Source organism: Choloepus didactylus, chromosome 2 (genome assembly GCF_015220235.1).
Source record: "Choloepus didactylus isolate mChoDid1 chromosome 2, mChoDid1.pri, whole genome shotgun sequence".
In the NCBI taxonomy this organism is placed as follows: domain Eukaryota; kingdom Metazoa; phylum Chordata; class Mammalia; order Pilosa; family Megalonychidae; genus Choloepus; species Choloepus didactylus.
Window position 1 is genome coordinate 102955687 of NC_051308.1, and position 26816 is coordinate 102982502.

General features: G+C 38.8%; 1 protein-coding gene across 1 annotated transcript in view; it reads right to left on the reverse strand.

The window, feature by feature from the left end:
• ATF6 (activating transcription factor 6) overlaps nt 1-26816 on the reverse strand; it is a 311275-nt gene that overhangs the window by 7855 nt on the left and 276604 nt on the right.

Consider the following 26816-nt stretch of genomic DNA (forward strand, 5'->3'; position numbering starts at 1 on the left):
TCATCATTACTGACGAGGTTCTAATTATTTTAATTAATGGAGGACAGACAAGGAAACAGTTTATGATAACTAGTGATGACAACTAGTGATTGCTGTAGGCCCCCACCCCTGGTCAGTCAAGCATCTGTTTACATGGGATGCATCCAAAAGGAGCAGATGGTCTCTGAAACTCCTCTCAGCAGTGGTGGATGAACCTTCTTTTATCCTTTACTTTAAGGCTTTGAGCTCTGTTAATAAGGGACCACTCCTGAAGAGGACAACACATTCATCTGTTGTCTACAATTTGCCCCTCAGTATGAATAAAAAACATCAGGGCAGGTTCTAATCAGGGAGATAAAACCTCGGAGACCCTGGTGGCTTTGATGGGAAACAGGAAGAAGCCCTGAGGGAAAGCAAAGGCAGGGATATGAGGGGCTGAGGACGAAACTACACACTTTCAGTAAGGACCAGGCCTTCATTGTTAACATGCAGGGATGTAGTGAAAAAAGAAAACATTGACGCTTGTGGATTTTCTGAGAGAAGGAACAGGGTAAGCATTGGACTAGAGAGTTGTGGGAGGTGAGTTGTGAAAAGAATGTTAAACTGTTCTTAGAATTATATACTTAATGAAAAAAGACCATGACTATTTGGAAAAATAGAACCAAGAGGAATAGCATGAAGGGAAAATGTTAAAGGTTCATCCTTGCCATGGCTATCAGCAAACAAGTGGTATAAATAATCACAGGCTGCTGTCTTATTATGTTCTGGGCCTTATGAAGTAAACAGAATGAGATAAAATATTAATCTAAGTTAGAAAAAAAGGTGTAAAATATGAACACCAAACTCAAAATAAATCAGACAAATAAAAGTAAAAGAGATGAACGGCTTCAAACATGAGCACAAAAATGTGATTTTGAACATTGAGAAGAGTTGAGAAAGCCAGAAAAAGTGTCTGGACTTCAGAGGTGGAAAAACTCTAGGCAATGTGGAATTTTGAACAGCCTGTAAATACACAATAACTGAATTAAGAATGGCCTGCCAAGAGGCTGCTAGGAGGATCAACTGGGAAATGACTAACACACAAACCAGAACATTGTTCATAAGCAGAATTAAATATCTAAAACTTTTTACATAAACTTTAATTTTAAAGTGTCAAGACTTCACCAGTGCTTTGCAAAGAAGCACACGCGACAAAAATATTTCTCATTCAGAATTAGTCACTAAAGCTAAATGAGAGATGGTTTGCTCCGTGTAAGCCAGTCTGGGTGACAGGCAGGGCTGTTGGTATCTGTGCCTGAATCCAGGTAGGTATGGGGTAAATATGTGCGAGGCATGGAAAGTGGATAAAAATCCACCCATTTGTGGACCACAAGAGGTATTTTCAATCAAAACAAACAAGTAAACAGAGTACAAAAGGGAAAGGGAGGTGGGAATACAATGAACAATGAAGTTACCTTCTATCAGGGCTTCTAAGAATGTCCATAAACTAATCTACTATGTATAGCTAATCTTATCTCCTGCCATTTTCAACCTGAGTCCTGGTTTTGACAATCCAAACATACCATGTATTGCATCTTTGCTTGGAAAAAAAGCTCCTTCTCCCCTTCTTTACATAGTCAGATTCTATGAATCTTTCAAGGCCCATTTCACATCTCATCACTTCGAAGAAACTTTCCAAAATTGATCTTTTCCCTTATAATCAAATGTAAATTTTCCATTTTGTTGAACAGTGTTAAAATACTTAGAGAAAGAAAAAAGGTTAGCTCCTTTAAGAAATGCCTGGCATACCCTATGTGGGACATGACTGCCATGGGTATAAGTCTCCCTGGCAACATGGGACATGGCTCCCAGGGATGAGCCTGGCCCTGGCATTGTGGGATTGAGAATGCCATGTTGACCAAAAGGGGGAAGAAATGAAACAAAATAAAGTTTCAGTGGCTGAGAGATCTCAAATAAAGTCGAGAGGTCAATCTGGAGGCTATTCTTACACATTATATAGATATTCCTTTTTAGTTTCTAGTGTATTAAAATAGCTAAAAGGAAATACCTGAATCTATTGAACAGCAATTCAGTAGACTTGATTTTTGATGCTAACTGTATAGCTATACAGCTTTTATCACGTAACCACGTGACAGTGAAAACCTGGTGACTGACTCTCCCTTTAATTAGTGTATGGGCAGATGAGTAATAAAATAATGACAAATATATATATAAATAATGGGGGGAGGAGTATGGGATGGTTTGAGTGTTCTTTTTTATTTCTTTTTTTATTTTTTTAATATTTTTTTCTTTATTTTGGAGTAATGAAAATGTTTGAAAATTAATTGTGGCGATGAATGCACAACTTCATAATGATACTGTGAGCCACTGACTGTATACTTTGGATGGATTGTATGGTATGTGAGTATATCTCAATGAAATTGCACTTTAAAAAAAGCAAAAACAAAATTATATATAAAAGAAATGCCTGGCACAAAGTGGGGTGGGGTCAAATGGGAGATGGTGATACAACAAGAATCAGTCGCCCATCGGCTGGGAAGAACACTGAGCAGATGAGCAAGGGTCATACTGCAGAAGGAAACAGTATATGCTTCAAATTTAAGGAGTTTTTCTGGAGACATAGGGTAGGGCATTTGCAGGGGCAAAGAGCTCTTAGCAACGGACCCAAAAGAAATTAAAAGCAGAGTTTCACTGACCGGAGAGAGATTCAGGGCTGGGATGTCCGAAGGCAAGGAGGAAGGGGGGGAAGTACCACGTTTAATTAAAACAGAACATCTTAAGAATTGTAAGAGCGTTATGGACACTGAGCAATGGGGATTCAGATGAGAAAGAGAGTGTATATGGTTAGTAGATCTATAATGAATTCACAAACAAAAATATGTGAGCCTAGAACAGTGTATATAAAAACTACCGGTAGGGTGCTTTCAGTGGTGCTGATGACTGACAGGTAGTACTAGAATTTAGTGGGTACGGGCCAGGGATGCTGGGCATTCCCAAGGCGGGGCAGTCCCATACAACTGTACTTTACCTTACATGCAGATATTTATATAGGTAAAAATCCTGACTATTACTATTATTCTAGGTCTTCACTGTTTTCCACTTAAATATAAAGTACTTTTTACTTGTTTTTTATATACACAAAATTTCCAGGAATGAAAGTATTGAATACATTTACTTACTTTATTTAATAAACACATAGTGTTTCTATGGGCAAGACACTGTTCATTTAATTCTCATAACATTCTCCTAATTTAGGTATTATTATTACTGTTATTATTATAGCCATTTTATATATGAGGGAACTGAGGCATAGGATGAGGCACTCAGTTGGTAAATGGCAGAGCAGGAGATTCAAACCCAGGCAGCGTGACTGCCGAGTCCATTCTGTTAATCATTTCACTATAATGGGAATATTTTTTTTTCTGCACTCAACTAAGAATTGTACATTATTTCAGAAAATCACATCACCTATGGTAAAGATGCTCTTGGTATCTGAGTCACCATCACAACGTACTTGTATCAGTCTGTACTCGTAGCTGTTGCACCTACAGTGATAGTAAATATGGGTGGAAGCATTTAGCTTGTTCACTGTCTTCTAATGCAACAGAGGCATTGTGATATATAATACATAATGCCTGAGCATTACATATTCATTAATTCAACAAACATCTATTGAATCCCTTCCATATGCCAGGCACTGGAGATACAGTAGTGAACAAAATAGGAGAAAAAAAAAATCCTTACCCTCATAGAGCTTATATTTTTGTAAATGGAAAGGGAGAGAGAGTTAGAGATAGAAAATAAATAAAATAAGTAAAATACATGGAATGTTAAACAGGTACTATGGAGAAATACACAGCACGGTAGTGGCAAAGAGTGTGGGGGTGTGGTTTGCAGTTGTCCATATGGTGACCTCACTGAGAAGGGGACCCCTGAGGAGACGGGGTGAGCCCTGCAGGTGTCTAGGGAAGAGCTGAACATGCGTCTGAGATGCAAGGAGGACACTTCAGCAGGAGAGATGGGGGTGAGGGCTGACATCCAGCAGGGCTCAGAACTGTAGAATTGGGAGTTATCTGCAGACAAGAGACAGCTAGGAATCCTTCGTTACAAGGATGGGCATGAAGGAGAAAAGAGAAGGCTGGTCCTTTTTTGGAGCCCATCTTCTCCTACATCCTCTAAGAGCCGTTTCACATGTTGTCCCATTTTCACCTGTACATTCAATGTAACCCCTTCCTCTGTGAGAGGAAGGATGATTTTACCTTGGAGGAGTGAGACTGAAGACAGATTCTGATTTTTGAGAAGGTGGTTATTGAGGGCGTTCATCTCACATAACCTCAAACTTCTTAGCAAAATAGTGGGTTTGTTTCTCACCTGAGAGTGAGGGCAGCAATTGAGACTTGTGGACATTTTGAGATCTCAGGAGTAGGACCCATTCTGAATGACAAGGGATGGAAAAGGATCCTTGACACTGAAGAGGTTAAGAGACTGGGAAAATAGAGCATCAAAGACAGCACAGCAGTCCGAAAGAAAACTGTACTGGAGTCATGAGACCTGGATTTAAGTTCTACTTCTGCCTCTAACCAAGCCTCAGTTTTTTCAATTATACAATAGAGTTGGAATAGATTTATTTATCATCAGAACTTCATAGAGTACCTACTTTGTGCTTTGCTTTGTAGAGGATAAAAAGATGATACCCTAAAGGAGCTTACCATTTGGAGTAAAGTACAAGAATAACTACGTACAATCTGGTCAGACTTTTAAGTACTCCAAATTCTACTTCTGCATCAAGTTGGATTATTAGAAGGCTCTTCAATTGGACCAAACTAATTTACTCCTTGGGGAATCAACTTCACTGAGCTGTGTTTATGGACAATAGCTACAAGAAATAGCTACTTAAAGTGTGCCTAAATTTACTTAAAAATTGTTGTTGAGGATATTTCCTATTACATTACTTAGTGGCCTATTGTGAGAAATGTGTTCTGCAATTTACAGAGAAAACTTTTGTCTCTGATTTTAACAATGAAAGCTATATATAAGCTCAGGGAGAAATATGAAAATGAAACAGAACATATGATTTTTTTTGTTTCTTTTTTTTCTAATTTTCATCAATAACATGTAATGGTGTAATAGTTGAGGGAAAGTTGTTTTTAATTAAACATACAAAAAAAGGCAACAAAATTCACCATGCTGGCTGATCTCTTTGTGAAGATGTCTAGCAGATGAACTGCTGTGAGCCCTGGAATTAAGCTGTATGAGTTTTCATACTGACTCTGTTACTTACTTGACTTTGCATAAGTTACTTAATTTCTCTCTGATACACTTTCTTCATTTGTTGAACTGGGACAATAACAGACCCTCTCTCAGGGTTGCTGTGGTGCCCAGAACAGATTAAGTACCAAATACACATTAGCTATTATCTTTTACCTTGAAGTTGTTGCTACTACTATTTGTATTCTACTTTTTCTTGATACTAATTTTCTATTTCAACTTCTATTTGACTATTTTATTTATTTAAGATACATAAAAGCTTTGATGGAAAAGGAGCAGGATATACATTTTTAAATTACATATATATAACTAAAGGAAAACCCCAAAGTAGTTGTGCCAGTTCAATGTATTATGTCCTCCAAAATGCCATTATCTTTGATGCAATCTGGTGTGGGCAGACATATTAGTGTTGATTAGATTTTGGAATCCTTTAGGTGCTTCCATGGAGATGTGATTCAATCAACTGTGGACAAGACCTTTGGTTGGATAATTTCCATGGAGGTGTTGTCCCACCCATTCAGGATAGGTCTGAATTAAATTACTGGAGCACTATATAAGCTCAGACAGAAGGAGTAACCTTGCTACAGCCAAGAGAGACACTTTGAAGAAAGCATAGGAGATGAAAGAGGAGCTGAAGCTTTCAGAGACATTTTGGAGACAGCCATTGAAAGCAGACTCTTGCTCCAGAGAAGCTAAGAGAGGACAAACACCACAAGAGCAACTAAGAGTGACATTTTTGAGGAACTGCAGCCTAGAGAAGAATGTCTTGGGAGAAAGCCATTCTGAAACCAGAACTTTGGAGCAGATGCCAGCCACATGCCTTCCCAGCTAACAGAGGTTTTCCGGACACCATTGGCCATCCTCCAGTGAAGGTATTCAATTGCTGATGTGTTACCTTGGACACTTTATGGCCTTAAGACTGTAACTGTGTAACCAAATAAACCCCCTTTTATAAAAGCCAATCCATCTCTGGTGTTTTGCATTCCAGCAGCATTAGCAAACTAGAACAGTAGTATAAGTGTGTCTATCCAGATGATAAAGCTTGCTGTTGGCAAGAACAGTGACCCAAGTCCTTCATAATCTCCAATGAAGCTCACACTGAGCATGACATGGGGTAGATACTCCAAAAATACCCCCTGAATTGCCCTGAGGACTTCTGCATCCTGCCTGTACTAACATCTATGGTTGTTTCTCACTCCCTGTGCCTGAAGAAACCCCCCAAATGGAGAGAGGACAATTGGTAAAGTTGCAAACACCAACTTACATAAAGCAATATTAGGAAGTATTAACTACAAAGGCTCCCATTTCTTGTACTAAAAAAACAATAGAATATATTTTACATGCTGAAAAACTATCTGGAAAATCACCTACAATTTCCAAACAGAAGTTGCTCCCTTTTTAGTTTGAAGTTTAATTCAGTTCAGTTACCCACAATCTCCTTCCTCCTCCTTTTTTTAAATGCTGAAGAGAGCTATGATTTCATCACATCACTAAAAGTACATTTAACTGAGAAACCAAACTCAAATTTGTAACCTTCATTCATTCATTCACAATTCAACAATTATTTGAGCACTTATGTGCCAGCCACAGAATTTTATAAGAATTTGGATCCCATCTTCTGTATCTGAATTGGATGGAGGATTTTCTAAGGGGAAATGGGTACCATGTGATGGGTTCACAAAACCATCATTCAGAATTTGCTGAATGCTATAAGAAACTGAAGAATTACAGAAGGAAATGCAGTTTCTTTCTTTAAACAGTTTATCTTAGTGTTGCAAAAGCAGTGGAATTAAATATTAAAACATTGGTAAAACAGCAAAGAAATGCAATTCCTTGTTGAGGCCTTCTCATACCATCAAAACTCAAGTAGCAACCTCATATCCTGTCTGTTCTTTTCCTTCCTCGTCCTTGTCACACTTTATAATTATACATGGCTTGTTTACTTGTTTAATAAGGTCTATCTCCCCCACTAGATCATGGCTCCATACAATCAGGGAGCATGTCTGTTTTGTTCACCACTACACACCCAGAGCTAGCACAGTGCCTGGCACCCAGCAGGCAATGAAAAATAGAGAACACAACCTTCAGTGTTAGGAAGGCTGTCCTTTCATACTTGTTAGTTGTGTTGTCAAGTAATTTGCTTTCTGAAAATTCCACCATTCTTGGACCCAACTTGAGAAAGTGCCATTCCAGAATAGTTACGGGAATAATTGTAGTAGCAAAGAATTTCTTGCATCCTCAAATGCAATTTTAGACAAAACTCTGTTATGACTTTGCTTCTTATGCTGAAAGATAGTGGAAGTCATTTCTCTTTGACCTCAAGTTTATATTGTGAATTCACAACCACCAACTATGTCTCTTTTAAAGGTGACCAGACCAAATTTATCACTTGAGAAATGTAAGGACCTATTCTACAGAGGACTAGGCTATATATAGTTAAATTCACAGTTTCTCTCAAGTTCAGCTTCTTTGGGGCTTGGAGAGTCTCCTAGGACACTTTCAGGCAATCTGGCTAGCTCCATAACTGGCATTTCAGGTGTGCATGGTAACAAAGCGATCCATGAAAAGAATGGGTTGAGGTTAAAATTCTTTTTGAAAGCTAAGTGAACTAGATCTAGGACTTGATTCAGTTTGGATTTTTAGCCTGAGGTCATGGGCCTAGCCCTAGTGATGACCAATTGCCTTCTAGCATCTAACAATTCAATCACTGGCACCAGGTACTAGAAATTATTTTATGATACTATAACATGAAATTCAACACCCATAAAAACTGAACCAATGTTCAGAAGCACTTCTTTTACATCCAGAGACCATCAAACAATGAGACCCTGCAGGCAGATTAAGGGTTGAGCTCTGCAATTACTACTATTGGGTCAAAGAACACTCTTCTGAAAAATATGTGGCTCTTTAATCGCATTTAAAATCAATGTATGGGAATTACACATTCTCAGAGCATCAAAATGGCATTCATTGCAATATTTCTGCCCATTATTTTGGGCAGGCTCAGCTCCTACAAGGAATCACTAAGTCAGAATTCTAAAGCAGGAAGGAACCTTAAAGGATGATGAGGCCTGATACCACCAAATTAATCTCTGCCTATTAAAAAGCCTAGCATATTCTTTATTCATAAAATAGAATCTTAATCAAAACATTTGGGGACCAGATATGTTAAAAGAAAAACTCATTCAAAGCTAGAAACAACTGCCAAAAGGTTAAAAAGAAGGGGAACTGACATGGCATTGCAATTTTGGTCCTAAAAACCAATACACTGAGTTTTCTTATATATATAGATATATAGTTTTCTATATATCTCTAAATATAGATAGACACAGTCAGAAAGCAGTTTGTATAAACTCACTGAAGGCAACTGGTCTGCATGTTTTTTCTTTTATTTTTTATAGGAGGGAGTTGACCTGTATGTCTCCCTTTCCCTACCTGCTCAGGTATAAAGCCATTGGAGGGCATAAAACTGGTTGGGGAGTCCTGCAAACCCCTGGGGTTTTCTGAGACAAGGGCACCTGAAGATTTGAAGCTCTACTCAGACACACTCCTAGGAGGAATCACACTACAACATCGGAGGGCAGGCCTTTTTTTAAAAAAAATCTGTTTGTTCACCCTTGAATCCCCAGTGCTTGGTGCACAGAAGGCACTCAATAAACATTTGTTGAAGAGTGAATGAACAAGGTCTTGGCTGTGTGAAAGAGGGAGTTGGTGGCAAGTACTGTTCTCTGCCATACAGAGAACTGAGCTAAGCAAGAATTAGAGCAAGGCAGGTGCTTCTGGAGACTCAGGCTGCCTTACAGATTCAGTTCGTAACCAGGGAATTCCTTCCCTCTCAAAAATGGACAGGAGTGGGACCAGGAGGAGGTGGAAACCAGGTTCATAGGCTAATGTACCCAATGTTACTTGCCATTATGGGTCTCATTTTCTCCACTGAAATGTCAGCAGTTCTCAGTCAGCATTAAACATTAAATCACAAAAATGTTCAGAAAAGCTTTGACACTTGAGTACATTCATGTGTTATTTCCCTCAGTTGCCTACAACTGACAGTTATTTGGGATTACATATGTGAAACCAAGGAAACGGGTCTCTGTAAAGGTGTCTGGATTTATAAACGATTTAATTGCATCATTTAAACTCTGCAACATGCAGCCCTGCTTGCAGACAAGTTTCATTAACAATAGGTAAGGCCAAATGTATGTTGAGAATCTGAGACTGCTAACTCAACCTTATCCTTAGCTGATATCTAATCAAGTATTGGGTGATTTAATATTTTACTTTTTCAAAGAATTAAAAAACTTTAAGTATATCTTTTGGGCATAGAGGTTGTTTAACAACAAGTAGAGTAGTTGTGTGTGTGTGTGTGTGTGTGTGTGTGTGTGTGTATTTTAATTAGTTAAGAGATTCAGGCAATAGAAACATGGAGCAGAAATAACTGGCCATTGCCTTATTTACACATTCCTATAAATGACCGGAGCTCACTTGGCATTTTCAATTTGCCTTACTCTCCCACTCGAAGTAATCAGAAAATATCTATTCTGGAAAAGATGGAATAAAGGAGTTCCCCTTTTGCTACTATTGGAAATCAACAGAGAAAAGTTGTCTAGTAAGGACTTGAGGAAGGAATGATTCCTCACTATCTTAGATAAAAAGTACTACATGATTGAATCGCCAGCAGGGGTACAATTAAGGCACTGCTCTGGTGTGAACTGAGAACCCAAACAAAAAAAGGTTAGCAATGTACTGGCTGCAGATTCTTTAAAAAAAAAAAAAGGCTTAAGCACTGTGGATATTTTTGATTTCCATGAAATAATTTCAAATGTACTATACTATACATTGAATAATTTTTCCATTCTGCAGAATGGAAGACTACCCAATAAGTCTATAAATAGCACCATTATAAATCTTACAATAAATGCTTCTTTTCCCAAAAAATTTGTCACGATTTTTGAATGATTATAAAAGCGGGTACACGAGCCATCTCTTGCTATAGTTATACTATTATTCTGAACTACAAAAAGTAATTTCTCTTTTCATCAGGGAAGCTCAGTCCTATCTCTAATGGATTTCTTTTAAAAAAAAATGGAAGCAGGCATGTTTATAAAGCTACTGAGTAAACCTTGGATAGCTCTATAAGCAAGAAGGCAAATGGTATTTTAGAAAATTTAAAAAGTGAACTAACTATAAAGTGCTCAGATCAATAAATGCTACATCTGACTAGTTGGGGAAAGAGTAAGAGCAGGGAATGAGGGATAACACCCAGGAATGAACTTCAATGGAGAGAAGTCTCTTACTCACATTGGTTTTACAAATTAAATTCACAAAAGCAAAAGCAAAAGGTGATTTTTTTTTTCTTTTTAAGAGCTACAACATGGAAAACTGAAAATGCTGAAAGAGAAATGGGTACATTCCAGTGCTCCATTTAGCTGTGAAGATGACCAACACTGATGAAAACCAAAAACTAGGCTTGCGCCATCCCCCAAGGCTCTTGTGGAATGTATGCAACACTTGCTCAGAGAAGAACTCCAAGACCAAATTCCCAGAGATTCCTGGTTGTAACTATGATACTCAAACCATAAAGAAATTTTTTGTTAAGGATGTCATTTGGATTTTTTGAACTCCTGAGAATTTCTCATGCTCTCTGATGGAACAATTCCCAATAGGTGTCAGTGATACAACAAAAACAGTCTTCTGGAGGATCCATATTTGTGTCACATGAGTAGTATCAGCCAGGGGGAAAAATGATTGAGGATTCTCTCCCAGACTCCTGCTAACACTCATTACTGTTTGTTAAAGACTCTGCAGGTTTGAATTCAGAACATCTTATATAAATATGTGGGTGGGAAACACAAGAAATGTGCTTACAAAGGGAGGCAACTCCTGGCTAAATGCCCTGTGTTGGTTTGGATGTATTATGTTCCCCAAAATGCCATGTTCTTTAATGTAATCTAGTGGGGGCAGATGTGTTAGTGTTGATTAGGTTGGAATCCTTTGATTGAGTGTTCCATGGAGATGTGACTCAGTCAACTGTGAGTGAAACATTTGATTAAATTATTTCCATGGAGATATGGACCTTGCCCATTCAGGGGGTCTTGATTTAATCACTGGAGTCCTATAAAAGAGCTCACAAACAGAAGGACCTCAGAGCAGTTGAGAGTGACACTTTGGAGATGGCCACTGAAAGCAGACTTCTGCTGATACTTCGGAAATGCTAGCCCAGAGTTTGCTCCAGAGAAGCTTAAAGAGGACAAAATGCCCTAAAAGCAAAAATTTGAAGATCACACAGGAGCTGAGAGAGGAGGTGGAACACAAACCCGGGATCAGCAGATGCCACCATGTGCCTTCCCAGCTAACAAAAGTTTTCTGGACACCATTGGCCTTCCTTGGGTGAAGGTATACTCATGCTGATGCCTTAATTAGGACATTTTCATGGCCTTTGGACTGTAAATTTGTAGCCAAATAAACCCCCTTTATAAAAGCCAATCCATTTCTGTATTTTGCATAATGGCAGCATTAGCAAACCTGAACATGCCCCAAGAAGATGGCAGGGCTGGGACAGTTTTCAGCTGAGATGTCTAACCAAATTCCTGATAATCTGTGATCATTCACTGAAGTAGGATTTATTCTGCTCCAATTGTTTGTGCAACACAGTTTCTTTTCTTAAGCAGTTTATAATCAGGTTGGTAGGCAAAATTATACATGGGAAGAAAAGACTAAGAACATTCCACAATCTAGGATATGAAAAGTTATAGGAAAAGACAAAAATATGCCTATATGCAGTAGAAATTAACAAATGGTAACCTCATCATTAGTATCCCGTTTGTATTCTGTTGTGAAGGATAATTATAATTTCTCCCAGAGAAAAGTCATTTAAGAATAAATACAACAGGGATGGGATGCCTTAAGACTTATTTGTGAAATCCAAACATGTTATCTGGTACAGTGACAGAAGTAATGGTTATAATAAACTAAGGAAAATTCTGTCCCAACAAAGAATTAACAGAGCTGCCTTTAACTCAAGTACAGATATAAAAGTGCTCAGGGATAAGGAGAAAGAAGAGATTAATTCTGGAGGGTATGGAAATGAGTAAGAGAAAGGCGACTGAGGGTGCTGGTGTTTTGTTTCTTTTTTTCTTGTTTTTTTTTTTCTTTCCCAAATAAAAGTTTTGCTTCAAATTATTGATGATCAAATCCCAACTTTAATAATGAACTCGCCCATCCTACTTTCTCAAATTTATTCCATTTGGTCATGGTTCTCAGTTCACTTTGTCATAAACCACTATGCAGCAGTGTAACAGGAGCGGCGATTACAAACCATACTGAAGTGACACATTTAATAACTAATATTTGTAAATGAGCTTGCAAAGTTGTCAGCTGCTCACAGGATGTGTACAACACTTCCAAATTACTGCATTTTACTCCCAATAGAGGGAATTTTCACCAAAGAAATTAATGGGGCTCTGAAATGCAGTGCAAAGCATTGCATTTACCCTTCTTTGCCAAAACTGTTATTCAGAGTTGGACAGCCACTGGCCTGACTTTTCAGGTCTGACAACTTGTGTGCTTGTTCTTAATTCAGAATAGCCAAATGGAGAGCCATGTTGCAGACATATTTCCTTTCTCTGTCCCTGATTTAGTTCCCTGGCCTTAGATGACCTTTCCTTCTGGCTTGTTTGCTCCTTAGGGAACTCTTGAGTCTCCCTACAGCAGATGCTTCATGAGTTGACTGTCATACCAGTTAATCCTACAGTGTAACAAACTGAGCTTACATTTTGCACAAAGGTAGGGGAAAAAAAATCAAATGTATGGATGTGGGTAATTGAAGATTAAAGGGAGCTGCAATAACACCCATGCATAGCTCATCTCTGGATCAGCCTCTGAACAGCCCTGTATGCATAGAATTGGGAAACAAAACTGTACATTTCGTTCATTTTTGCAATGAATTCAAGGTAAGATGGAGCTGTGTGAGTCTTTGAAATGACAGAGGTTAGGAATCTGAGGCCCAGAAAATGCCTAAGTTTTTTTAAGTCCTGTAGCCTTTTTCCTTCTTCCTTGCTGCTTGCAGACTTAGTCCAAATGAGTTCAAATTATTTATAATTAACTGGGCTTTATTTTATAACATTACTTACAACTTTTTTTCTAGCTAGGCACTGAACTGAAAAAGCATGGAATATGGATTAGAAGACCAGTGTCAGCTTTAGCTCTGACACTTCTAGGCCACATCATTCTGGGGAGAATCACATAACCTCTTTGATACTCCATTTTCTAATCTATTTTCATTATTATATATTTCCTGAGTACCAGACCTGTTCCAGGAGCTGGTGATTAAAACCTGAACAAAACAGACAAAAGCCACATCCTTATGGAATTTACAATCTGGTGGGGAGGAGGAGGCAGACAATAAACAAGAGAAGGAAGTAAACATATAGTATGTTTGAAAATGATAACGACTAAGGACAAAAGTAAAGCATAGGAGGGGATATAAAATGTTGGTGGTCTAGAAAGGAATTTTTGAAAGAATGGTCAGGGAAGGTCACTTTTCAGTCAAAAGCTGATAGTGAGGAAACTGGGCATGTAGTTATCTGGGGAAAGGGCATTTCAGGCAGAGTGAACAGCCAGTATAAAGACCTTGAGTTAGGAGCATGCGCAGAGTATCTCAGGAACAGCAAGGAAGCCAGTGTGACTGGAATGGAGAGAATGAAGGGGAGAACCAGAGGAGACAAAGCTGGAGAGGGGATAAGGAGACCAGATTCCTTACAGGTCACAGGGATTTGGGCCTTTACTCCAGTTAACTGGGAAGCAATTGGAAGGTTTGAATTGGAGTGCCATGTACTGACTTATGTTTTAATAAGATCACTTTGACTACCATCTTGCTTATTTTTTGCAAAGGGTATAATAATCACTCATGTTTCCAAAGTTCTTCAGGATGAAGTGTGATGGTGTTTGTGGAGGGGCTTTCAGACTGTAAAGTGCTGTAAAATGTGAGTTGTGGGCATGGTATGGAGTCAGGGTGGCACAGTGGATAGAAGGTAGGCTTTGGAATCATAGCCACAGGTCTGAAGGCCAGCTCTTCCACTTAACAGCTAGCATGTTTTGTAAGTTCATCTGTAACAAAGAGATATTAATATCTAAACTGTACAGTGGTCATGAGAGTTAATCATAATTATGCCCAGTACCTTACACAGCATGGAACATACACCTCTCAATATAGCAAGAACTGAAAAGGACATTGCATTTAGAACAGGGGGAAGAGCCCTGGGAACCAGGAATCCTGGGATCTAGTCCCTGACCTTCCGTTGTCTCATGGTCTTGTAGAGAGGAAATCTATTGCATTCTCCATAATTCGTTCATTTTCTCCACCTCTCTAATGGGTGGGGGTTACCACAACTGCTGTTTTCCTGTGGTAGTGTGAGGGCTAAGGAGTTAATGCTCACACCACTACTGTATAAAAGAGATTACCCACTGCTAACAAGAGTGTGATGAACTTGGGTCAAGGAGACAGTGAAAGAATCCAGAGGAAGCTGCTACATTGGAACAATCTGGGATTTATCATGAAGACATATTCCAGAACCTTGACGTAATACACACACACACACACACAAAAATGACAGCCTTATGGCAGCAGATCTCCATCACACAGTGAAAACAGTTCCAAAGAGGAGAAGTTGGCAGATAATAAAACCTTTAAGTCCTCAGAAAATGTCATTTAGTGTTAAGAAAACACTAGAAAATTTGGCAAGTTTCCTATCTCTCTTTCATGTTTAAGACAAATTACCCCAATCAGTTTCTTGTAACTTAGCACTTCTTACCAGAATCCTTGGCTTCACTTCTTTCTGGACTTCTTTAGTGAAAACTTTGGGGCTTTTCCTGAGTAAAACAACTGAAACCTTCCTAATAATTTGTATGGGGTACCACTAGTCTCTACAGGAGCCAGGCTACAGGCTGAAAACTGGGTTGGTTTATGGCAGAAAATTTGGCCATGTACTTTCATAAAAGAGCCCATTGTTCTCAGTAGTTTTAAAAGAAAGATTTTTAAATGGGTAAGGCAAAGTCCAAGTCCACCCAGCTTCTTTCACAGACCAACAGAGACTTGTTACCTTTACACTTTTAGCTCATCCAGTCAAAATATCACTGAATAATGAAAGCTACACTCTACTGCAGCTGGGCATCACAAACCCCAAACAACTGTGAAGTGTAGTCACCACCTATGTTTATGTATTAATAGGCATTATGTAATCTTAACAGAGCTATGAATATGCTCAATTTAACCTTTACTGTTTAGGAACTAAAATACCTAATTTAATATGTAGCACCACATATCTCAATTAATAGAGTAAGATAAACAAGGGTTTTCCTCAGATACATAAAGCAGAACCGATGTTCTCCCCTCAGGAGTTTGTTCATGTGATCAATGATTCAGTTACATAAATATTTATTTAGCACCCCGCTATGTGTTGGGCACTCTGTTGGGTGTCAGAGAAACAGAGATGAGTAAGACCTGGCCTTGAGCAAGGAGTGTACCATCTAGTAAAGGAGACAGCTATGCAAACAGATGGCCTAAGTGTGATCTGGGTATGCATACAGTACAACAAGAACAAAGTCAGGGGGGTGCCTACACTAGCCTGGGTGGTGGAGAGGTGACAAGGAAGGCTTTCTGAAGGAGGTGACACTTGAGCTGAACTCTGAAGGATGCTCCAGCCAGGTTTGAGGTGGGAGGAATTCTAGAGAGGAATTAGAAATAGTAAATCCATGGAGTCATGAGGCAACATGCCTGGCAAGGTGTTGTTGGAGTATAAAGTGTAAGGAGGGAAGTGAGGCAATGAGGCTGAAGAGGCGAGAAGAAGTGGTTCACAGGTGCGTGGAATTTATTCCAGTGGCAATGGGGAGCCAATGAAAGATTTTAAGGAAGGGAGAAACAGCATCAGATGTGGATTTTATTTAAATAGGTTATTCTGGTGGTAATGTGGAGGATATTTTGGTGGAGGATGGAGACAGGAACAAACTGATGATTCAGTCTTAAACTTTATAAATCCTGATTCTTTCCCCTAGAGCTAAGCGGTCTATTAGTTTTGTCTTATATCTGCCAGTCCAAAATTCTAAAGTATACCCACTAAATGCATGAGTCATACTCTGTTCTTATCATATCTGGTTTATTTCTAATAAATGTCACTGATATCAAGTCCAATGTAAGAGGGGACTCTCAAAAAGTCAAATGTGGCTCTTAAGCTCACATTGAAAAAAAACTCTTATGTTTTTTGGTAAAAAGTGGTATAATCTATCACAGCATCAGCTTAAATAGAATTTTTATTCTTTTATACATTCATGAATAGGCTACTCAATAAGGATTTCGAGACAAGGGTTTGAAAGGGCTTATTGACAAATCTGCCTTTAAAATTCTTACATTGCTTCCTATTTAATTAAACTAACTGATTTCACCAGTAAAGAACTCACATACATATGAAGCCTCTTCTGTGGTTGTGGTTGCTCAGAAATTAACACAATTAAAACATACAACAGTAGTAAATGCTCTCTATTAAGCAGAAGAAAAATGGTTTGGAGTAATGGCAAGTGAAAAAGGATATAGAAACAGGAAGGTAGCTGGCACCTGGCATACACTGTTTCATTTATTCAACATGACAGCTCTATGAGGTACCTGTTATATCCTCTATATTAACACATGAGAAATCTGAAGCTCAGATATTTACATAATTGGCCAAGAGCATACAGCTAGTGAAGTGACAGAATCAGATTTTAACTCAGGTCTGATTCCAAAGTCTGGGTATTTTTTCATCACAGCAAGTGATGCAATCTCTTAACAAGAGGAAGCAACTCAAACTTTGTCAACACCAATTAACATGCACTTTATTTTGGTGCAAAGACCTTTTAGGTTGCTTAAAATATCCCATATTTTAGAAATGTCTCCATTCCCTGTTTGCTTTTTCTTTTCTCTTCACTCTTCTTCCTCCTCCATCTCGTTCTTTTTTAAAGAAGAAAAGGAATGGCAAACTAATATCCAATCCTACCACAGAGATTTTCCTGGGACCTTTTAAGATTTTATTTCCAAATCTAAGACTGATTGGATGCAATATTTTAGGTGACCCAGAGCACAAAAGAAATTCTGCCCACTTCTATTCTGTATATCGAGTTATTCCATAAACATGAATTCCTACTTCATCCATTCCATGGCGGTGGGTTTCGTTGTAATAGCAGCCTACCCTACACCGTGATTTATATACCATGGGATTGAATGAGATCACCCAGGCCAAAGACTAGAGGACTAAAGTCTAAGCTCTGGAGTATTTAAATGTTTAGGGTCTGGGAGAAGAGAAAGAGTCAACAAATGAGACCGAGAAGTAGCTAGTGAAATAAGATGAAAAACTAAACCAAACAGGAGATCACGGTATCCTGGAAATAAGTGAATGAAGTGTTTCAAGATGGTGCCAAATGCTGCTGGGAGTAAGATAAGGCAGGATGAAGATTTGGTAGCCTTGAGACAAATGGTTTCAGTAGAGAGATGAGATGAAAGCCTATTTGAAGTGGATTAAAGAAAGAATAGAAGAGAAGGAGGAAACAACAAGTATAGATGAGTCTTTCAGGGAGTTTTTGCTAAAGAGGGTAACAGAGAAATGGAGAGGTAACTGGAGGGGAAACAAAGGATCAAGTGAAGCTTTTCTTTCTTTCTTTTTTTTAAAGTGAGATTATGATCATCACACATTCTGTAATTACAAGTTTCACTAAAATAAGTAAGAGCTTTGAAATACAGTATAAAGTACTTACATTTTTTATAAAGGAGTTATTTTTTCCTAAAATCCAAACTCACCTTCTTAAATAAATGACAGCTTATCTCACAATAAGCTGCTAAACGTGAGACCTTAAAGAGCACATTAATACCATAAATCTATTTCTATACTAAACATGGAAATAGGGGTCATTTTTGGGATTTCTTCCTACTTGGAAATCAGTGCCTGAAATTAAAAAAAAAAAAAAATTCTCCTTTAAAAATTCTGACAACTTTCTTTTACTAACTTTTTCTTTAAATCTTGTATTTTTGGTGCAAATGGATAAAAATTCTGGTGTACTTTTCTCAGCGATATGACCATCTCCCAGAAATCCTTATGCATCTGTATTTCTCTTAGATTCATAAGGACATCTTAAGTACTGTGTAAATCACTTGCTCCATATGCATAGGCTATTATTTCTTTAGATGTGATTCTAACAAATCCACAATTGCCATTAGCCAAAAGGGTCCCATATGTTCTGTTATCACCACAGAATCTCATATAATATCTTAAACAAAAATGAGAGCTCAAGGTTTCCTGTGAAAGATCCAGACAGCGAAGGAGATCAGGAAAGTATATTCTGAGCAGAGAGAATATTAAATACAAAGGTCCTAAGGTAGGAGTATGCTTGGCATGTTCATGGAACAACAAGAGGTCACTGTGCATGGAGAGGGGAGAAAGCAAGTGTAGAATAACAGAAAAGGAGGTCAGAAAAGTAAAGTGTATGTCTGCTGGGTTGGGATGGGAGTAGGGTGGAGGGGGGTGGGGTGAAATCATATAGGGCCTTGTATACAATTGCTAGCTTTACTCTTAGATGGAAAGCTATTGGCAGGTTTTGAACAGAGGAGTAACAAGATATAATTTATGTTTTAACAAGATCACTCTAGTTGTGTTTGGAAGAGACTGAAGAAGGCAAGGGTAAAAGTAGAAAATGTTAAAATGATATGATGATGGCTTGGTTTAAGGTGGTAATGGAAGGAAACAAAAAGTAAAGAGGTATGATTCAGGATATACTCTGAAGTCGAGTCAGCAGAATTTGCTGAGGGATTAGATAGATGTGTGAGAGACAGAAAAGAGTCAAGGATGACTCCAAGGTTTTAGGCTGTGCAACCTGAAAGATGGCTATGCCATTAACTTAGACGGGAAGACCATGGAAGGAGAAGGTTGGGGGTGGAAATCAGAAGTTTGCCTTGGATGGGTTAAGTGTGAGCTATATGTGAATCACCTACATGGAGATATAGTCAGTAGGCAGATGAACATAGGAATCCAGAGTTCAAGGGTGAGGTTGGGTCTGGAGGTATAAATGTTCTTTCCTGTTAAATACTCTCAACAATGATTCAAGTGTGGAAGTCGAAGGCATGCTGATGAAGTGCACAGCGAAGTCACCTACTGTCATAATCAGGATGCCAAAACAGCTTGATAGGTTGGAAAAAAATGAGCAAACTATAAAGCATGAAATTTAATGTAAAATTCCATACAAATACATGATGAGCTAGAAAGGGTGGAATAAAACTTATTTGAAAAAGATTTAGAGGTTTTAATCAAATATAAGTTTGGTGCATCAAAAGTGAAATGTACTGTCTCCCAAACTCATGCCAACTAAGGTTGTATTAAGAAGACAACAAGGAGGCGGGGCAAGATGGCAGACTGGTGAGCTGTATGTTTTAGTTACTCCTCCAGGAAAGTAGGTAGAAAGCCAGGAACTGCGTGGACTGGACACCACAGAGCAATCTGACTTTGGGCATAGTTCATACAACACTCATGAAAACGTGGAACAGCTGAGATCAGCGAAATCTGTAAGTTTTTGTGGCCAGGGGACCCGTGCCCCTCCCTGCCAGGCTCAGTCCCATGGGAGGAGGGGCTGTCAGCTCCGGGAAGGAGAAGGGAGAACTGCAGTGGCAGCCCTTATCGGGAACTCATTCTACTGATTCAAACTCCAACCATAGATAGACTGAGACCAGACACCAGAGAATCTGAGAGCAGCCAGCCCAGCAGAGAGGAGACAGGCATAGAAAAAAAACAACACGAAAAACTCCAAAATAAAAGTGGAGGATTTTTGGAGTTCTAGTGAACATAGAAAGGGGAAGGGCCCTGAGGCGCATATGCAAATCCCGAAGAAAAGCTGATCGCTCTGCCCTGTGGACCTTTCCTTAATGGCCCTGGTTGCTTTGTCTCTTAGCATTTCAATAACCCATTAGATCTCTGAGGAGGGCCCTTTTTTTTTTTTTTTTTTTTTTTAAATCCTTTTTTCTTTTTCTAAAACAATTACTCTAAGAAGCCCAATACAGAAAGCTTCAAAGACTTGCTATTTGGGCAGGTCAAGTCAAGAGCAGAACTAGGAGAGCTCTGAGACAAAACGTAATAATCCAGTGGCTGAGAAAATTCACTAAACACCACAACTTCCCAAGAAAAGGGGGGTGTCCGCTCACACCCATCATCCTGGTGGACAGGAAACACTCCTGCCCATCGCCAGCCCCATAGCCCAGAACTGCCCCAGACAACCCAGTGTGACGGAAGCGCTTCAAATAACAGGCACACACCACAAAACTGGGCGTGGACATTAGCCTTCCCTGCAACCTCAGCTGATTGTCCCAGAGTTGGGAAGGTAGAGCAGTGTGAATTAACAAAGCCCCATTCAGCCATCATTTCAGCAGACTGGGAGCCTCCCTACACAGCCCAGCAGCCCAGAACTGCCCTGGGGGGACGGCACTCACCTGTGACATAGCACAGTCATCCCTCAACAGAGGACCCGGGGTGCACGGCCTGGAAGAGGGGCCCACTTGCAAGTCTCAGGAGCCATACGCCAATACCAAGGACTTGTGGGTCAGTGGCAGAGACAAACTGTGGCAGGACTGAACTGAAGGATTAGACTATTGCAGCAACTTTAAAACTCCAGGATCACCAGGGAGATTTGATTGTTAGAGCCACCCCCCCTCCCTGACTGCCCAGAAACACGCCCCATATACAGGGCAGGCAACACCAACTACACACGCAAGCTTGGTATACCAATTGGACCCCACAAGACTCACTCCCCCACTCACCAAAAAGGCTAAGCAGGGGAGAACTGGCTTGTGGAGAACAGGTGGCTCGTGGACGCCAACTGCTGGTTAGTTAGAGAAAGTGTACTCCATGAAGCTGTAGATCTGATAAATTAGAGATAAGGACTTCAATTGGTCTACAAATCCTAAAAGAACCCTATCAAGTTCAGCAAATGCCACGAGGCCAAAAACAACAGAAAATTATAAAGCATATGAAAAAACCAGACGATATGGATAACCCAAGCCCAAGCACCCAAATCAAAAGACCAGAAGAGACACAGCACCTACAGCAGCTACTCAAAGAACTAAAGATGAACAATGAGACCATAGTACGGGAGATAAAGGAAATCAAGAAGACCCTAGAAGAGCATAAAGAAGACATTGCAAGACTAAATACAAAAATGGATGATCTTATGGAAATTAAAGAAACTGTTGACCAAATTAAAAAGATTCTGGACACTCATAGTACAAGACTAGAGGAAGTTGAACAACGAATCAGTGACCTCGAAGATGACAGAATGGAAAATGAAAGCATAAAAGAAAGAATGGGGAAAAAAATTGAAAAAATCGAAATGCACCTCAGGGATATGATAGATAATATGAAACGTCCAAATATAAGACTCACTGGTGTCCCAGAAGGGGAAGAAAAGGGTAAAGGTCTAGGAAGAGTATTCAAAGAAATTGTTGGGGAAAACTTCCCAAATCTTCTAAACAACATAAATACACAAATCATAAATGCTCAGTGAACTCAAAATAAAATAAATCCAAATAAACCCACTCCGAGACATATACAGATCACACTATCAAACACAGAAGAGAAGGAGCAAGTTCTGAAAGCAGCAAGAGAAAAGCAATTCACCACATACAAAGGAAACAGCATAAGACTAAGTAGTGACTACTCAGCAGCCACCATGGAGGTGAGAAGGCAGTGGCACGATATATTTAAAATTCTGAGTGAGAAAAATTTCCAGCCAAGAATACTTTATCCAGCAAAGCTCTCCTTCAAATTTGAGGGAGAGCTTAAATTTTTCACAGACAAACAAATGCTGAGAGAATTTGCTAACAAGAGACCTGCCCTACTGGAGATACTCAAGGGAGCCCTACAGACAGAGAAACAAAGAAAGGACAGAGAGACTTGGAGAAAGGTTCAGTACTAAAGAGATTCGGTATGGGTACAATAAAGGATATTAATAGACAGAGGGGAAAAATATGACAAACATAAACCAAAGGATAAGATGGCCGATTCAAGAAATGCCTTCACGGTTATAACGTTGAATGTAAATGGATTAAACTCCCCAATTAAAAGATATAGATTCGCAGAATGGATCAAAAAAAATGAACCATCAATATGTTGCATACAAGAGACTCATCTTAGACACAGGGACACAAAGAAACTGAAAGTGAAAGGATGGAAAAAAATATTTCATGCAAGCTACAGCCAAAAGAAAGCAGGTGTAGCAATATTAATCTCAGATAAAATAGACTTCAAATGCAGGGATGTTTTGAGAGACAAGGAAGGCCACTACGTACTAATAAAAGGGGCAATTCAGCAAGAAGAAATAACAATCATAAATGTCTATGCACCCAACCAAGGTGCCACAAAATACATGAGAGAAACACTGGCAAAACTAAAGGAAGCAATTGATGTTTCCTCAATAATTGTGGGAGACTTCAACACATCACTCTCTCCTATAGATAGATCAACCAGACAGAAGACCAATAAGGAAATTGAAAACCTAAACAATCTGATAAATGAATTAGATTTAACAGACATATACAGGACATTACATCCCAAATCACCAGGATACACATACTTTTCTAGTGCTCATGGAACTTTCTCCAGAATAGATCATATGCTGGGACATAAAACAAGCCTCAATAAATTTAAAAAGATTGAAATTATTCAAAGCACATTCTCTGACCACAATGGAATACAATTAGAAGTCAATAACCATCAGAGACTTAGAAAATTCACAAATACCTGGAGGTTAAACAACACACTCCTAAACAATCAGTGGGTTAAAGAAGAAATAGCAAGAGAAATTGCTAAATATATAGAGACGAATGAAAATGAGAACACAACATACCAAAACCTATGGGATGCAGCAAAAGCAGTGCTAAGGGGGAAATTTATAGCACTAAACGCATATATTAAAAAGGAAGAAAGAGCCAAATCAAAGAACTAATGGATCAACTGAAGAAGCTAGAAAATGAACAGCAAACCAATCCTAAACCAAGTACAAGAAAAGAAATAACAAGGATTAAAGCAGAAATAAATGACATAGAGAACAAAAAAACAATAGAGAGGATAAATATCACCAAAAGTTGGTTCTTTGAGAAGATCAACAAGATTGATAAGCCCCTAGCTAGACTGACAAAATCAAAAAGAGAGAAGACCCATATAAACAAAATAATGAATGAAAAAGGTGACATAACTGCAGATCCTGAAGAAATTAAAAAAATTATAAGAGGATACTATGAACAACTGTATGGCAACAAACTGGATAATGTAGAGGAAATGGACAATTTCCTGGAAACATATGAACAACCTAGACTGACCAGAGAAGAAACAGAAGACCTCAACCAACCCATCACAAGCAAAGAGATCCAATCAGTCATCAAAAATCTTCCCACAAATAAATGCCCAGGGCCAGATGGCTTCACAGGGGAATTCTACCAAACGTTCCAGAAAGAACTGACACCAATCTTACTCAAACTCTTTCAAAACATTGAAGAAAATGGAACACTACGTAACTCATTTTATGAAGCTAACATCAATCTAATACCAAAACCAGGCAAAGATGTTACAAAAAAGGAAAACTACCAGCCAATCTCCCTAATGAATATCGATGCAAAAATCCTCAACAAAATACTTCCAAATCGAATCCAAAGACACATTAAAAAAATCATACACCATGACCAAGTGGGGTTTATTCCAGGCATGCAAGGATGGTTCAACATAAGAAAATCAATCAATATATTACAACACATTAACAAGTCAAAAGGGAAAAATCAATTGATCATCTCAATAGATGCTGAAAAAGCATTTGACAAAATCCAACATCCCTTTTTGATAAAAACACTTCAAAAGGTAGGAATTGAAGGAAACTTCCTCAACATGATAAAGAGCATATATGAAAAACCCACAGCCAGCATAGTACTCAATGGTGAGAGACTGAAAGCCTTCCCTCTAAGATCAGGAACAAGACAAGGATGCCCGCTATCACCACTGTTATTCAACATTGTGCTGGAAGTGCTAGCCAGGGCAATCCGGCAAGACAAAGAAATAAAAGGCATCCAAATTGGAAAAGAAGAAGTAAAACTGTCATTGTTTGCAGATGATATGATCTTATATCTAGAAAACCCTGAGAAATCGACGATACAGCTACTAGAGCTAATAAACAAATTTAGCAAAGTAGCGGGATACAAGATTAATGCACATAAGTCACTAATGTTTCTATATGCTAGAAATGAACAAACTGAAGAGACACTCAAGAAAAAGATACCATTTTCAATAGCAACTAAAAAAATCAAGTACCTAGGAATAAACTTAACCAAAGATGTAAAAGACCTATACAAAGAAAACTACATAACTCTACTAAAAGAAATAGAAGGGGACCTTAAAAGATGGAAAAATATTCCATGTTCATGGATAGGAAGGCTAAATGTCATTAAGATGTCAATTCTACCCAAACTCATCTACAGATTCAATGCAATCCCAATCAAAATTCCAACAACCTACTTTGCAGACTTGGAAAAGCTAGTTATCAAATTTATTTGGAAAGGGAAGATGCCTCGAATTGCTAAAGACACTCTAAAAAAGAAAAACGAAGTGGGAGGACTTACACTCCCTGACTCTGAAGCTTATTATAAAGCCACAGTTGCCAAAACAGCATGGTACTGGCACAAAGATAGACATATAGATCAATGGAATCGAATTGAGAATTCAGAGATAGACCCTCAGATCTATGGCCGACTGATCTTTGATAAGGCCCCCCAAAGTCACTGAACTGAGTCATAATGGTCTTTTCAACAAATGGGGCTGGGAGAGTTGGATATCCATATCCAAAAGAATGAAAGAGGACCCCTACCTCACCCCCTACACAAAAATTAACTCAAAATGGACCAAAGATCTCAATATAAAAGAAAGTACCAAAAAACTCCTAGAAGATAATGTAGGAAAACATCTTCAAGACCTTGTATTAGGCGGCCACTTCCTAGACTTTACACCCAAAGCACAAGCAACAAAAGAGAAAATAGATAAATGGGAACTCCTCAAGCTTAGAAGTTTCTGCACCTCAAAGGAATTTCTCAAAAAGGTAAAGAGGCAGCCAACTCAATGGGAAAAAATTTTTGGAAACCATGTATCTGACAAAAGACTGATATCTTGCATATATAAAGAAATCCTACAACTCAATGACAATAGTACAGTCGGCCCAATTATAAAATGGGCAAAAGATATGAAAAGACAGTTCTCTGAAGAGGAAATACAAATGGCCAAGAAACACATGAAAAAATGTTCAGCTTCACTAGCTATTAGAGAGATGCAAATTAAGACCACAATGAGATACCATCTAACACCGGTTAGAATGGCTGCCATTAAACAAACAGGAAACTACAAATGCTGGAGGGGATGTGGAGAAATTGGAACTCTTATTCACTGTTGGTGGGACTGTATAATGGTTCAGCCACTCTGGAAGTCAGTCTGGCAGTTCCTTAGAAAACTAGATATAGAGTTACCATTCGACCCAGCGATTGCACTTCTCGGTATATACCCGGATGATCAGAAAGCAGTGACACGAACAGATATCTGCACACCAATGTTCATAGCAGCATTATTCACAATTGCCAAAAGATGGAAACAACCCAAATGTCCTTCAACAGATGAGTGGATAAATAAAATGTGGTATATACACATGATGGAATACTATGCGGCAGTAAGAAGGAACGATCTCGTGAAACATATGACAACATGGATGAACCTTGAAGACATAATGGTGAGCGAAATAAGCCAGGCACAAAAAGAGAAATATTATATGCTACCACTAATGTGAACTTTGAAAAATATAAAACAAATGGCTTATAATGTAGAATGTAGGGGAACTAGCAATAGAGAGCAATTAAGGAAGGGGGAACAATAATCCAAGAAGAACAGATAAGCTATTTAACGTTCTGGGGGTGCCCAGGAATGACTATGGTCTGTTAATTTCTGATGGATATAGTAGGAGCAAGTTCACAGAAATGTTGCTATATTAGGTAACTTTCTTGGGGTAAAGTAGGAACATGTTGGAAGTTAAGCAGTTATCTTAGGTTAGTTGTCTTTTTCTTACTCCCTTGTTATGGTCTCTTTAAAATGTTCTTTTATTGTATGTTTGTTTTCTTTTTAACTTTTTTTTCATACAGTTGATTTAAAAAAGAAGGGAAAGTTAAAAAAAAAAAAAAGGAAAAAAAAAGATGCAGTGCCCCCTTGAGGAGCCTGTGGAGAATGCAGGGGTATTCGCCTACCCCACCTCCATGGTTGCTAACATGACCACAGACATAGGGGACTGGTGGTTTGATGGGTTGAGCCCTCTACCACAGGTTTTACCCTTGGGAACACGGTTGCTGCAAAGGAGAGGCTAGGCCTCCCTATGGTTGTGCCTAAGAGCCTCCTCCCGAATGCCTCTTTGTTGCTCAGATGTGGCCCTGTCTCTCTAGCTAAGCCAACTTGAAAGGTGAAATCACTGCCCTCCCCCCTACGTGGGATCAGACA